The 16,512-nt window shown below is 39.9% G+C and overlaps 1 protein-coding gene across 8 annotated transcripts in view; it reads left to right on the forward strand.

The window, feature by feature from the left end:
* The window catches only part of dock10 (dedicator of cytokinesis 10), a 333,920-nt gene that overhangs the window by 165,954 nt on the left and 151,454 nt on the right, over nt 1-16,512 (forward strand). The window lies entirely within an intron of this gene.

Consider the following 16,512-nt stretch of genomic DNA (forward strand, 5'->3'; position numbering starts at 1 on the left):
GGTTCACTGCCTGTTTATCTGTTCAGGAACCAATAATCTTCTGTAACTTTGAAAATTGGTTTTACTTTGTTAAGAATTCAGCTGTAGGCAATACAGGACAAGTCAGATCCCAGAGTGAAACTTGGCTTGATAGATGATTCGGTTTATTTTTGCAATTTGTTTACCACTAACCATATTCATAATAGCATGCCAACATACTTTGAAGAAAACAACACAGACAATTTGGAAGCAAAAACAGAAATTGTTGGTAAAACTCAGCAGGTTTGACAGCTTCTGTGGCGAGAAAACAGGGTTAATGTTTTGGGTTCAGTGAATCTTCTTCAGAACTCAAAATCCAGAACTTAAAATAGAGAATTTGGAAATTTAGTATCAAAGAAAAAGATTCAACTCTTTATTTTAAATACTCTTGATAGATACTCAAGCCCAACAAAGTATCATTGCTACCTTCACTTTAAAATTTCTGATTCAACTGATGGGGTCACAAGCTTTTCCTTATGATGAATTTCTACATATTTACCTGATATATTCCCTTCATCTCTCTTTAAGAGAGATAGGCTCAGAATAAATCCATGAATTTTATCACTGAACTCCAAAAGAAAAAGCCTTTGGACTTTGTTTTGTTAGTTTATTTACTATTTTGTGAGATGTGGATGTTGCTGTCAAGACCAACACTTGTTACCAACCCTGAATTGCCTTGAACTGATTGCTCACCGGGCCACTTCAGAAGGCAAGCAAGAGGCAACTTTAGTTGTTTTGAGACTGCATAACAGTGCACCTGCAAGTGTGGATCTTTTCTTCTGCACTGAATTTGCATCTGGCATCTCTCTGAGTCATATAAAAACTTAGGAAACGCTTCAGTAATGATTTCATCAGGTAGTTTGCCTCATCATTTAACTTAACTCACATGATTTCTTGGAAATGCTGCTTCGATCCAATGCTTTAAAAAATTAGTTTCTGTCTTTTAAAAGAATGAGTCACCTTTAGAGAACTAAAAGGCAAAAATCCATTTACCACTACTTTAGAACCTAAGTTCAATCTAATAATATATTATTAACCTTCAACTCAACTTTATTTATTTATCCTTATTGGAACAATCATTAGATAACTTTTATCATATATTTTCCAGCAGTCGATTTTTGAAGGATTTTAACCAATAAGGCATGATCCATGTTGGAGTCAGTTTGTCAAGTTCACTCAATAGTACGTATACAACCTCCCAATCCTTTTCTAGAAAACAATATTTTCTTGAACACAATTTTTTTGTGATTGCATTGAGTGTTTATTCTTGTTCTAAATCAGTTTGGATCAAAAGAAATTATCAGTTCGAAATTACGGCTGAGAAAATTGAAGACAGTTAATACATTCAAAAGATGTTGTCTGTTATGTTAACTTAAGCATTGAACCATTTGTGTTAAAAACTCCTGATGAAGAGCTTTTGCCCGAAACATCAATTTTTCTGCTCCTCAGATGCTGCCTGACCTGCTGTGCTTTTCCAGTACCACTCTAGTCTTGACTCTAATCTCTAGCATCTTCAGTACCTATTTCTGCCCATTTGTGTTAAAGATTAATTTTTCCATCACAGGAAAGAATGGTGGACAGACAGAAATTATATGAAGGTGCCCGGTGTTTGTTCACTTTTCTTGACAGCATGGCTTTCAGGCTTATGTTTCAATATCTGAAAAGGCAGAAACTATATAATTTACAGCTTGATCAATAAATGAAAAAGGAATGGCGCCCAAACAAATCTGGTATGGTCCTTTTTTTTAATGTAGTCATCATTTTCCTCTAAATTTTCTTCCTCCTGCACGGATTTCCCAGGTCAATGTTCGACAGTGGCTTGTGGAAGTGGAAGTCATGCGGTGGTATGACATTTGACGTGAGCAGTGCTTCCCAAAGGCTGTGTGGCTTAGAGAGAACATTAGGAGTCATATTAGTTCCTGGCTGATATCAAGAGGATTCAAGTATATTTTAATGGGCAACCTCAGAACTCTGAAGGAAAAAGCATTAAAACTGGCAAATGGGACATGCTGGTCCAACACACCATACATGTTTCAAAATGGAGCTCCTGCACAACCAGTACATTTATTTCCAGGCATCACTTTTAAAGAAATGAAAATCTTTCCCCCTCCCCCATCTTACACCACAATATCTTTCTCACCAAATAGAGAACAGGGAAGAGGCTTAAGGTCACAAGCCCAAACAGGTACTTTTTTTAAAAGCTTTCCTTCCCAGGCCTACACAAGGAAAACATAGGCCTCAAATTAAAAGGACTTGCCTACTTGCAACCCCATTCGGAATCTTCAGCCTTGGGTGATGCCAAAATGTAAGGGAAATCAATTTGAACTGGATTCACAAGGGGATCGGCTATTAAAATTGTTCAGTTGATCATTGCATGAATGAACAAGAAATTAATTTGTCAGCTCCAGTTTTCTAAAGGGTCACTAATTACATTTCTCCCTCCTGAAATACATAAGCTGCGATACGATTTGAAGCCACTCAGAATAATTTCAGCCTGCTTCAGCATTGGAGTTAAGGTTACCCTATCTTGGCCTTGAGCTGCTGTGCTGACCAAGGTGTAATACCTGGTCTTCATTTGCCAAGTACATGATGTCGTAAAAGGTTTCTCACTCTTTGTAAATCAAATTGATTACCTGGAGTTTGATTCAAAATGATAGGAATGGAGCCACATTAAACAATTATTAAAGTCAATATAAGTATTCTTATTGTTATGGTGAAACATGGGGAAATTATTTTTGGATTTAAAGCCAGAATTGGGATAAGTAGTAAATGTTTGCATCCATGATGCCAGATCTTAAATATTTTTGATTGGATGAGATAGGGAGATCAGTGTGTGGATGGATGTTGTGGGACAGAAGTAAAACTTTAACATTATATCTCGAGCATGTGTTTCTCCCTCAGTACTTAGTGCATCTGTGAATTGCTGCAGTCTGCACTTTGATCTTGTAACAAAAGTGATTCACTGTGGGTATACCTGCAGGTTACATTAAGAAAGGCCTGTGCTGTGTTGTATTGTAAACAAAATAGTTGGCCTGGAAATTCTGCCATAGGATACCAGTACATGAATGTTCGTACATACCCATGAAATTCCTTTCTCTGTTATTTTAGCAGATACATCAATCAGTTTAAAATAAACTGGCTGACATGATTTATTAAATAGCAAGGAGAACACTTTCCTGCTGAAATGTTCATTTGTTGACATCCAAAGTCATAATTTCGGAATCTTACTTTTAATAGGATTATTTTTGAGTGGTTAAGCTTTTGAAGGCATTTGTCAAGTTTTGCTATTTATCAAGGTTTTTACCAATACAATTTCAGATATAAAGCACTGACATAAGATCCTAAATATATCTGTTGGTTGTGTTGTTAAAGAGATGAGTGCAAAATTGTTGTTGAAGGTTGGTCTATCTTATTTCTTATGTCAATACAACAACAATGTGTGTGATGTGGCAGAAAGAGGAGGGGAGTAATTCAATAACCCCTGAAAACAAATGTGATGCAAGATTAACCCATTCACATTACTTCTGATGTAGGCAACTTATTAATGTTATGCAGCCTGCTAATTTGCTTCATTGGTTTGTGCAGTCAGCAGGAAACATGCTGTTCAATGTTTGCATACTTCAGCAAGGGGACCCAGGTTTTTTGAGCATTGCTTCAAGCTTGCCTGTTCTGGACTTAGACCCATCCAAAACTCTCAAAGGGGAGATGTACTCTGGCTGGAACGAGTGCTAGAATTGTTTCTTCCTAAGTCTAAGCAAGTGAGTTATGAGACTGGATTCATGACTCATTCTTCACATGCATCATTTTGTCTCACCCTTACACATTTCTCACTGCTGTAAGCCTCAAACCTTCATCTCACAAGTTAGTACCTACATCAACCATTGAGTTAAGACAGCCACACCACTTAAACACATTGCACCATACTAAATGAAAAACTTACTCTCTCTCTGGTTGTATGTTTGCTCTCTGAGGTGGTAGATTTGTTCTCAGACATTTTGTCACCATGCTAGGTAACATCATCAGTGAGCCTCCAGTGAAGTGCTGGTGTTCTGTCCTGCATGCCATTTGTGTGTCTTGGTGTATTGTGGAGGGTGATATCACTTCTGGTTTGTTTTCTGAGAGGTTGGTAAATGCGATCAAAATCGATATGTTTGTTAATGGAGTTCAGGTTTGAATACCAAGCCTCGAGGAATTCCTGTGTCTGTTTAGCCTGTCCCAGGATGGATGTGTTGTCCCAGTCAAGCTGATGTCCCTCTTTGTCTGTGTGTATGGAAGCTAGTGATAGTTGGTCATGTATTTGGGTGGCTAGGTGGTGCTCATATATCCTGGTGGCTAGTTTGCTGCCTGTTTGTCCAATGTAATGTTTGTTGTAGTCCTTGCAGGGTATTTTGTATGTGATGTTCATTCTGCTGGTTGTTAGTACGGGGTCCTTTATATTCATCAGGAACTGTTTCAGTGTGGTGGTAGGTTTGTGGGCTACCATGATGCCTCGGGGCCAAAACAGTCTGGTTGTTTTCTCCGAGATGTCTTTAATGTGTGGCAAGGTGGCTAGAGTCTCTGGGCGTATTGTGTCTTCTTGTTTAGGTCTGTTGTGTAGGAATCAGCAGACTGCGCTTAGCAGGTACCCGTTGTTCCTGAATACGTTATATAGGTGTTTTTCCTCGGCTTCTCATAGTTCCTGGGTGCAGCAGAACGAATAGCCCTTCCCACAATCCAGGGCAAGCTTTGGGTCCGCAATGTGGATGACACCTTTGTTATCACGAAATGCAACAAATTAGAAAAAACCCACAAGCACATATAAAACTTTCTTACTGGTATAAAGTTCACCGAAGAGGAAGAGAACAACAACAGACTCCACTTCCTAGATGTCGCAGTAGAATGAAAAGCCAATGGAGAGCTGCAGACCAGTGTCTACAGGAAAGCCACACACACTGACCAGATACTCAACTACAGGAGGAATTACCCCAACACTCACAAACAGAGCTGCATCAGGACATTATTTAAACGTGCCACAACACACTGCAGCATCCAGGAACTATGAGAAGCCGAGGAAAAATGCCTATACAATGTATTCAGGAACAACGGGTACCCGATAAGCACAGTATGCTGATTCCTATACAACAGACCTCAACAAGAAGACACAATACGCCCAGGGACTCTAGCCACCCTGCCATACATTAAAGGCATCTTGGAGATGACCACCAGACTACTCTGGCCCCTGGGCATCATGGTAGCCCACAGACCTCCACTATACTGAAACAGTTCCTGGTGAATATAAAGGACCCCGTACCAACAACCAGCAGAATGAACGTCATATGCAAACTACCCTGCATGGACTGTAACAAACATCACATTGGACAGTTGGGCAGGAAGCTAGTTATGAGGATACATGAGCACCAACTAGCCACAAAAAGACATGACCAATTGTCACTACTATCCATACGCACAGGTAAAGAGGGACACCAGTTCCACTGGGATAATATATCCATTCTGGGACAGACTAAACAAAGAAATGCATGGGAATTCCTGGAGGCCTAGCGTTCAAACCAGAACTCCATTAATAACCATATCGATTTAGACCCCATTTAGCATCTTCTCAGAAAAGTGACATCACCCATCACAACAGAACAAGACACATAAATACCAAGCAGGACAGAACATCAGTGCTTCATTGGAGGCTCACTGATGATGTTGTCTAGCATGTTGACGAAACGTCTGTGAACAAATCGACAGCTCAGCGAGCAAACTTACAAGATTAGAGTGGTGCTGGAAAAGCACAGCAGGTCAGGCAGCAGCCGAGGATCTGGAAAATTGATGTTTCGGGCAAAAGCCCTTAATCAGGAATGAGGCTGGGAGCCTCCGGGGTGGAGAGATTAATGAGACCCATTTACCTCTCCACCCCAGAGACCCTCAGCCTCATTCCTGATGACATACCTTTGCCCGAAATGTTGATTTTCTGGCTCCTTGACTGCTGCCTGACCTGCTGTGCTTTTCCAGCACCACTCTAATCTTGACTCTGATCTCCAGCATCTGCAGTCCTCACTTTCGCCGAGCACACTTACAACCTGATCTACAAATCTTCTCCAAAATCAGATTCCTCTCTCTTGCAGGTCAAGTGACAGCATTGTCTAAACAGCAATATTTGAAACTACATAAACTTAAACAATTGAGGAAACTTTGGTAACCATTTCTAGTGACTTTTGTTGAGGTCAAGTCTAGCACATGAGCTGAAACCACTGAAAAGAACAGTACCTTCACATTTAATCATCCTTCTCAAGTCCCCTTTGCTCTTTGCCAAAACTCTGGTTTGTAAGTTGCAGATTCTATCAACATGTACCTCTTACTTTCTTCTCTTTTCTTGCTGCAACCAAAAAACTTGTGCTTTTCTCCAGAACTGCAACCAGGTCAAATGCTGGTGGAACTGAAGGAAAAATTGCCAATGAGTGAATAATATCGCACTCTCTCACACTTGCAGGCACTAGCTTAGGGATTGATGCTATGGCCACTTTAAAGGACAGCTAATAGGCAGGATTTGCACATGGTGAGATATTCTGCAGGAGTGTTCTACAACCAGGGCAAGAATTAATCACCTGAGAGCATTCTACAACACAGGATTTGGCCAAGCACTTCAATGGAGCAAGCTATAGAAGATGGCTAATGGTGTGCACAATGAAGTATGCATTGGGAAGCATCCCAAATCCTTTATAAAGATTGAGAGTCACAGCGGAATCTGAGGCACCTTTGTGCAAAGCTTTGTTCAGATCTTGGAGTTGATCCTCTTCAGTGTGCAACCCACTTGTTACAATTGTAGGCTCAAACAGGTCGCAGCATTTGATGGCTGCTCTCTCCAAATGGAAACTAGCCAATGTCCAGGTGCTGCAGTAGGAGCTTAGATCTCGGTATTGCAAGCGAGGAAACTCAGATTTGTCACATGTAAGTTTAAGTTGATGCCACATAAGCCAACATGTCTGCTTGTATCAGTGTTCCAAGACACTACAGAATGTCACGGTCATCCAGTAGTCTTTCAACGATTTAGATAAATGAGGTGATTCCTGTGGGAGCAACAGCCTCTCCATGAAGCTCTCAGGATGAGGGCATTTGTTTTCTCTCACTGTTAATCTGCACTTGTTACTGCCTGTCAACTCAGATCACTGCTGCCAATGTTGAGATGCTGCAGTGAGGGTTGGGCCGTCTCAGCCCAGAGTTAGTTGAGCTGTCTTCTGCAAGCCTTGCTGGTCGAACAGCACTGTGTAAAACCATTATGACAGGTGAAGACACAGGAAGATAGGCACCTAGTTAATGCACAATATTGAAATCCTGCTTAACATTTATTCGAAGGCTGACCCCCTACAGTTTGACACATTGTGATTTTACTGTAATCCTCACAATGTGCTGTGCTTGTTCCACCTACACCTCGTTGGTAAGACAAAATGAAATGCAGAACCTCAATCACCTCTCTTATTGTACTGTTGCACTATATGGTCTGGGAAATGTTGCAAATGTCATCAGCTCTTGCCTAGAAGGAGTTCAATGCATAAAAGTTCATCTATGGTCATCTCATGCCCTTGGCAATGTAGTCTTTGCCCTGCTCTGATATTACAGTTGTGGCTACAGTTGATAATTTCCAAGAGGAAGTCTTTACTGAAGCACATTACCTTGCAGAACCCAATTTTACTGGTAAAGCTAACAAAGTTCCTTTGATGATCTGAAATTTCTCTTAGTTAAAGTTTTAAGCTGACAACTGTGTAGGATTACCTTGCTGAAAAGTGAACATAATAAAACAGTTCACGGTGTGATCTCTGCATTTTCTCCCTGGCATGTTGCCTATAATGGGTAGTACCAATTGGACTGCAACAATGTCTGTCAGCGGAATTACTGAAGGTAGAATCAAGTTCACAAAAACACACCACACCACTTGCTCAGATAGTTAAAAACTGTAGAACTCCAACAACCGCTAGAGACTTCTAAAGTGCTGCATTGCCAGTACAAATCAATTAGTAACTGACCTGTAAATAATTGACAATACTTTTAAATACAGGTAGCTTTGATAGGAACATCTAACTGCCGCACTGGTTTTCAACTGCTGAAGATTAAAAAAGAATGTGAGCTGGATTGTTTAAAAATGGTTAACTTGGGTTCAGATCAGTATTATTTGCTGATTGATGTGTTGTTCTGCCTCCTCTGTATATTTTCCATGAACAGTTCCTGCACATTTGCCAATGCCTTCACTAAAATGACATCTCACATGGCCTGCATTAGAATCATGTATATGCCCCACCATCTCCAGTTTAGAAGCAGAAATGAGGCTAACTATCTGAGTGCTAAGATGCCAAGGTCTGCTACAACGCTAAGAGACTTTTAGATGAGATGTTCAATATCTAGTTTTAAGAACCAGCTGTGACTATACGATACTTCGACAACCATTTTTAAATATGTATTTGTTTTAATAAGTCACATCAGACATTGTTCTGAATTTATGGTATTTAAATATTCTACTTTCTGCAAGAACTTTGGCACAGAAAATGCAATAGAGAAACCTGACATCGAATCCACAAAATTCCATTCATCAAATGGAAGTATTTTTGAAAAGAAACATTTTCCTGGAATAAAAGTAGAAAATAAATGCTTAAGTATTCCAACTGAAAAACAGAAAAGAGTTTGCTCACTCTTGTCCATATTTTTCCCACATATTTGGAGTTTTATTTATTCGTGTTCCTAAAATAATATGAAAAGTGGAAGAAAATTTCTTTTTGTTTGGGCATAGATATGAAAATTAATTTAAAGCTGGATTGATGTTTTTAGGTGACTTCAAAGATAACTGAAATTTGTGCAATGTTGCATGAGGCATGTGAAAGGGAGCATGTAGCTACTATCAAAACCAGTGCTAGTTAGTGGGTGAAGTTTTAAAACACTCCTAAAAATGGAGATTTGGTCTTATCTGTTGCTGTTCAGCTGGCAGGGGAAAGCTGCTCTTGATTGTCGCTGAGGAGGGAGGAGATTGACTTCACAATTCCTGAAGAAGGGCTTATGCCCGAAACGTCGATTCTCCTGTTCCCTGGATGCTGCCTGACCTGCTGCGCTTTTCCAGCACCACATTTTCAGTTCACAATCCACTAGCCCTGGCTTTGTATCTGTACTTTTCAAAATGTGAAATCAACAGGTCGAGAAGAAACAAAGACAATGCAATATAATGTGAGCTAAACAAGATATACAAATTAAGGTGGTAAACCTGTTTCATCGAAATTCCCTTGTCTGTGTAATAAAGGTGAAAAACACCTCAATCCTCCTTGCAAAGGGAAGGAAGGAATAATGTGTCACATATCAATAGATCTCTGGAGATGCAATTTTAACTCCAAGCATGGAATGTGCAAACAGTGGGTGGAACTTTTGCCTCTTGCTGTCATTTTGGGAGTTGGATTCCATCATCATGAAACAAATGCTTTGTAAACCTCAAATGTGGATCCTTTCATCAGCCACCCTATTATCAAGTGGCCCACAAACCAAACCAGTTGCTTCTCAGTTCATAGGGGAGGGTTGAGGCTGCAACTTCTTCCTCTGGCCCCACAAATAGAAATTCTGAACTTAATGTGTCTTTGCCCTGAAGAATCATGGAGAAAATGCCTGTTCCATCCAGTTAACTGTTGAAAGTCCAGTGGAAGTCAGGTTGCTATGGTATGATTATTCCCTCTGGTTTGGATGTTATTTGTAATAGGATCATGAATTTAAAATTGTCATTGAGAGAAGGAACAGAAAGCCATGAAGCAATTCTTTACATAGAGAGTGGCATACGCAAGGAGTACTTTGGCACTGGTGTAAGTGCATAGCATCTTTTAGGACAATTTTGATCAAATTTGGAACAGAGGAAGTTACAAAGCATAAGGGAATGAAATTCAATGATACTAGTTTTGAAATCCTCCAGTAAAGTCCATGCATTTTCACAGTTGATTGAGTAGGACATCTGTGCCTTAACTTGAAGGCTTATGTTTATTACTGCTGCATTTTTTCCTTTACTGACTGATTTTAAATTAACTATCCTACAAATTGACAATGGTTGGTTGAATGTCAGAAATGGTATAGGTTGTCGCCATTTGCAATTTGTTTAACCAAGAGTCTGTGACTTTGAAGTGGCTATAAAAACGAAACATTGTAGTCCCTCTTGGATATGTCTGACTGTTAAATCATAAATGTAAACTAAGGGGACGGGGAAAGTATTTTGTTTTGAAAGTACGACTTGGCCTTTGTGATGGTTTTAAATAAAACACAAATTTAACAGGAGAGCCTAGCTGTGCCCTACTTAACTAATCAATAAAATAATTCATAGACAACAAAAAATTAACTAAATTATACGTTACCTAACTGATAAAATGCAGTAAACTGGACGTTTTCCTTTCACAATTCACTGACAATTATTTTGGAGATCAGGGAGAGCTGTGGAAAGATTTTGTGTTCAACTGACCTTGTGAAGAGTCTATAATAATATGTTTGTTTTGAATTTCATTTCAAATAATATCTCAGTTATAAACTAAATGAATAAATTGGAATCTTATGCAGTTACTAATAATGCTCCATTGTTGGTACAATCTTACTGATTAAAAGTTGATCACTGAGAAAAAACACAAGTTGCAGTTGGGGACTTCATACGCATTCTGCTTACCTTTAAATCAAATTAAAATAATTAATAGGAATGCTACTCATATGACCTGTTTAATGTTCTGCTCGAGGGCATGAATTTCAGCTTTTGGAGTCTTGTTCTTTTATAATCTTAATATTCAATAAAAGTATTTCACATTTGTGGAGTGTTTCTTAGGTTCTGCCACAGGAGAACTGAAGGAAAATATAGCTGCAAAGGCACAAAGAACAAGTTGATTTAGGCAGAGACATAGCAACTGTCTTGACAACAAACTGATCAAAAATCAGAATTGAAGTAAACAAAGAGAGGAAATTCAGCATCTTTAGGGTGATTGGATATTGGCTGCCCATCATGTGACTCACCACCTTACTTTCCTTTCCATTTGGGTACTGCTTCATTGGAGGTGGATGAACAGCGGGATCTCAGATACCCCAATGTAAAATTTCCTGACAAGTGGTTATGGTAAACAAGCACTCGAAAACAGAAGATGACCTTTGGGTGGAAGATGGATGGAGAAGTGAAAATAATAAAAGAAATGACTAATTTATGCAAAACAATTGCTCAGGACATTATAATAAGGGAAATGTATTTTAACTTTGGGCAGTCCATGATATAAAGCACACAAAAACCATTCGGAATTTACAGCATGGATTCACCAGGCTGATAAAGTAAAGGGAAAGATGCCATAGTCCCACTTATCCATTAGACAGAGAGGTGACCAGGAGTGGTCTAACCTGAGGGTCATCACACCTCAGGCAATGGAGAGGTTGAGAAGGAGAGTCCATCACGATAACCTCAGCTAGTATGGGAATTGCATCCACACTGTTGACGTCACTCTGCATTTGAAACCAGCCGTCTGGACAACTGAGCTAAGCTAATTTCAATGCAATGAAATTTGTTGGATTCTATAACAGACTTTGCCATATGACTGCCTGTGTAGTAAAAAGAAAATTTATCTCAAACACGTTTTGTTGCACCAAGAGTCTTGGTTTTTCACATTTTGCAAATGATGTGACACCACTTGAAAGTCCTGAAAGAAGAGTGCACAGAAACAAGCATCAACAAAGCTGGACTATAAATCAAAACAAATTATGCAAAACAAATTGTGTCATGTGGAATGGATGACACTAGTGTTTGCATCAAACTCAGAGAAGAGGCACCAAAGCACCTAGTCCTCTTCTTTCTCTGAAGTTCAACTTTGCAGCAATGTTTTTATTGGAAACAACTTATTTGTTAAAGTAAGCCAACATCTCAGACAAAAGGGTGTTACGTAGCTTGGTCATAAAGAATCATAGAGTCATAGAGATGCACAGCACGGAAGCAGACCCTTTGGTGTAACTCATCAATGCCAACCAGATATCCCAACCCAATCTAGTCCCACCTGCCAGCACCCGGCCCATATCCCTCCAAACACTTCCTATTCATGTACCCATCCAGATATCTTTTAAATGTAGCCTCCACCACTTTCTCTGGCATCTCATTCCATACACATATCACTCTCTTCGTAAAACAGTTGCCCTGTAGGTCTCTTTTATATCTTTCCCCTCTCACCTTAAACCTATGCCCTCTAGTTCTGGACTCCCCCGCCCCAAGGAAAAGACTTTGTTTATTTGTCCTATCCATGCCCCTCATGGATTTTGTAAACTTCTCTAAGGTCACCCCTCAGCCTCCCAACGCTCCAGGGAAAACAGCCCTAGCCTCTTCAACTTCTCCCTATAGCTCAAATCCTCTAACCCTGGCAACATCCTTGTAAATCTTTTCTGAACCCTTTCAAGTTTCACAACATCTTTCCGATAGGAAGAAGACCAGAATTGCATGCAATATTCCAACAGCGGCCTAAACAATGTCCTGTACAACCGCAACATGACCTCCCAACTCCTGTACTCAGTACTCTGACCAATAAAGGAAAGCATACCAAACGCCTTCTTCACTATCCTATCTACCTGCAACTCCACTTTCAAGGAGCTGTGAACCTGCAATCCAAGGTCTCTTTGTTCAGCAACACTCCTGAGGAACTTACCATTAAGTGTATAAGTCCTCCTAAGATTTGCTTTCCCAAAATGCAGCACCACACATGTATCTAAATTAAACTCCATCTGCTACTTCTCAGCTCATTGGCCCATCTGATCAAGATCCTGTTGTAACCTGAGGTAACCTTCTTTGCTGCCCATTACAACTCCACTTATGGTGTCATCTGCAAACTAACTAACTATACATCTTATGCTCACATCCAAATCATTTATGTAAATGACAAAAAGTAATGGACCCAGCACTGATCCTTTGGCATTCCATTGGTCACAGGCCTCCAGTCTGAAAAACAACCCTCCACCACCACCCTCTGTCTTCTACCTTTGAGCCAGTTCTGTAACCAAATGGCTAGTTCTCCCTGTATTGCATGAGATCTAACCATGCTCACCAGTCTCCCATGGGGAACCTTGTTGAATGCCTTACTGAAGTCCATATAGATCACATCTACCGCTCTGCTCTCATCAATCCTCTTTGTTACTTCTTCAAAAAACTCAATCAAGTTTGTGAGACATTATTTCCCATGCATAAGGCCATGTTTACTATCCCTAATCAGTCCTTGCCTTTCCAAATACATGTGCATCTTGTCCCTCAGGATTCCCTCCAACAACTTGCCCATCACCGAGGTCAGGCTCAATGGTCTTTAGTTCCTTGGCTTGTCCTTACCAACCTTCGTAAACAGTGGCAGCATGTTAGCCAACCTCCAGTCTTCCGGCACCTCACCTGTGACTATCGATTATACAAATCTCTCAGTAAGAGACCCAGCAATCACTTCCCTAGGTTCCCACAGAGTTTGAGGGTACACCTGATCATGTCCTGTGGACTTATCTACTTTTATGCGTTTCAAGACATCCAGCACTTCCTCCTCTGTAATATGGACATTTTGCAAGATGTCACCATTTATTTCCCTATATTCTATATCTTCCATGCCCTTTTGCACAGTAAATATTTGTTTAGTATCTGCCCCATCTCCTGCGGCTCCACATAAAGGCTGCCTTGCTGATCCTTGAGGGGTCCTATTCTCTCCCTAGTTACCCTTTTGTCCTTAATGTATTTGTAAAAACCCTTAGGATTCTCCTTAACCCTATTTGCCAAAACTATCTCATGTCCCCATTTTGCCATCCTGATTTCCCTCTTAGGTATACTCCTATTGTCTTTATACTCTTCTAAGGATTCATTTGATCTATCCTGTCTATACCTGACATATGCTTCCTTCTTTTGCTTGACTAAACCTGCAATTTCTTTAGTCATCCAGAATTCCCGATACCTACCAGCCTTTCCTTTCACCGAATAGGAATATACTTTCTCTGGACTCTTGTTATCTCATTTCTGAAGGCTTCCCATTTTCCAGCCATCCCTTTACCCGCAAACATCTGCCCCCAATCAGCTTTTGAAAGTTCTTGCCTAATACTGTAAAAATTGGCCTTTCTCCAATTTAGAACTTCAACTTTAGATCTGGTCTATCCTTTTGCATCACTATTTTAAAACTAACAGAGTTATGGTCGCTGACCCCAAAGTGCTCCCACACTGACTCCTCAGTCACCTGCCCTGCCTTATTTCCCAAGAGTAGGTCAAGTTTTGCACCTTCTCTAGTAGGTACATCCACATACTGAATCAGAACATTTTGTTGTACACACTTAACAAACACCCCTCCATCTAAACCCTTAACACAATGGCAGTCCTAATCTATGTTTGGAAAGTTAAAATCCCCTACTATAACCCCTCTATTATTCTTACAGATAACTGAGATCTTCTTACAAATTTGTTTCTCAATTTCCCTCTGACTATTAGCGGGTCTATAATACAATCCCAGTAAGGTAATAATCCCTTTCTTATTTCTCATTTCCCCCAAATAACTTCCCTGGATGTATTTCCGGGAATATCCTCCCTCAGTACAGCTGTAATGCTATCCCTTATCAAAAATATCACTCCCCCTCCTTTCTTGCCTCTCTTTCTATCCTTCCTGTAGCGTTTGTATCCTGGAACATTAAGCTGCCAGTCCTGTCCATCCCTGAGCCATGTTTCTGTAATTGCTATGATATCCCAGTCCCATGTTCCTAATCATGCCCTGAGTTCATCTGCCTTCCCTGTTAGGCCTCTTGCATTGTCATAAATGCAGTTTAATTTATCAGTCCTACCTTGTTCTCTGCTTTGTCCCTGCCTGCCCTGACTGTTTGACTCACCTATGTTTTCAACTGTACCAGTCTCAGATTGAAATCTCTCCTCACTATCTCCCTGGGTCCCCCCCGCCACACCCCAACCTTCCTAGTTTAAATCCTCCCGAGAAGCTCTAGTAAATCTCCTTGCCAGTATATCAGTCCTCTTCCAATTTAGGTGCAATCCATCCTTCTTGTACAGCTCACGCCTATCCCAAAACAAATTCCAATGATCCAAAAATATGAATCCTTCTGCTGTACACCAGCTCCTCGGCTATGCATTCATCTGCTCCATCCTCCTATTCCTGCTCTCACTAGCTTGTAGCACCGGGAGTAATCCAGATATTACTACTCTCGAGGATCTCCTTTTTAAATTCCTGCTTAACTCTTGGTAATCTCCCTTCAGAATCTCAATCTTTTCCCTTCCTATGCCATTGATTCCAATGTGTACAATGACCTCCTACTGGCCCGTCTTCCCCTTGAGACTATTCTGCACCCATCTTTGATCCCAGCACCAGGGAAGCAACACACCATTCTGATTTTTTGCTGCAGGCCACAGAAATGTCTCTCTGTACCTTGGGCTAGGGAGTCCCCTAACACAATCAATTGTTTGGAACTTGATGTACCTCTCATGACGTGAGATATGCTCAGGATATCAAGATCCTGGTTACTGTGCCAAGTACTGAAAGGGTAGCTGAACAGAAAAACAAAACTTTGAAGGCCAAGAATCATTTGGCAGATATTTGTAAAGAGTTTTTTCAAGCTGCTGTCACCTACAAAAAGGCACTGCAGTTAGCCAAAAAGAAGGAAACTAGAAGTGACTGCTGCTGCATTTAGGCAGAACTCAAAATATACATTTCCCTTCTCTTGTCCCATTGCCCTGCACAACACCACTTCCTGATGGTGTCCTTCACTGGTCTGATCCTGTAGTTTAGAAGGATGGTACAATGCACAACCAGGTTAATATTAGTATTGACTGAGTGTAACAAAGGTATGGAAATAAAATTACTTAAAATTTGTAATTGAGAGTAGAACATTCAATCACTAAATTGTTTGAGAATAGATGCAAGAGTGGATCTTGTACTTGATTGTAGTGGTGGAGTACTAGTTATGATGTGTTTACTGTATGCTAAATGACAAACCAGTAGTTTCTTTTGTAAGCAACCAATACACCTGGCTTTTCAGTCTCAACTAACAATACACTTAGTAGTATGTGCATTGTCATGAGATGCAACTTTACAATAAAATGTGTCTGTACCTTAAATAATCTGTTCAAGCAGCTAATTGGTATAATTTAGGTGCTGAATGCTTCATGACAAATACACGTGTAGAAAGGATATTGTACATTCTGACAAAATAAGTTATTTTTATAGTGTCAACAACTGCTTTCATTAAACTAGCATGAATGATTATTTTTTGGTAAGTCATTGAATAATGAGATTTTAAAAATTAATATCAAAATGGTATATTATGGAAACTTACATCAGAGTAATGTGTGTTTTGTTCAATGTTGCACTTAAGTAATGAGGAATGTGACAGCTGTAATTCAAATATCTAAAGAGCACATTGCTAATTATAGGAATTCATTTTGATCTACTTACATCTCTAATTCTACTAAAGAGCACATACACATATGAATGATTAATGAATATGACTCAATGGTTCAAATTGTTCAAGTTTTCT

The sequence above is a fragment of the Chiloscyllium plagiosum genome, unplaced genomic scaffold (assembly GCF_037043375.1).
Source record: "Chiloscyllium plagiosum isolate Xiang-an unplaced genomic scaffold, Cpla_swu_hap1 HiC_scaffold_13, whole genome shotgun sequence".
Classification (NCBI taxonomy): Eukaryota; Metazoa; Chordata; class Chondrichthyes; order Orectolobiformes; family Hemiscylliidae; genus Chiloscyllium; species Chiloscyllium plagiosum.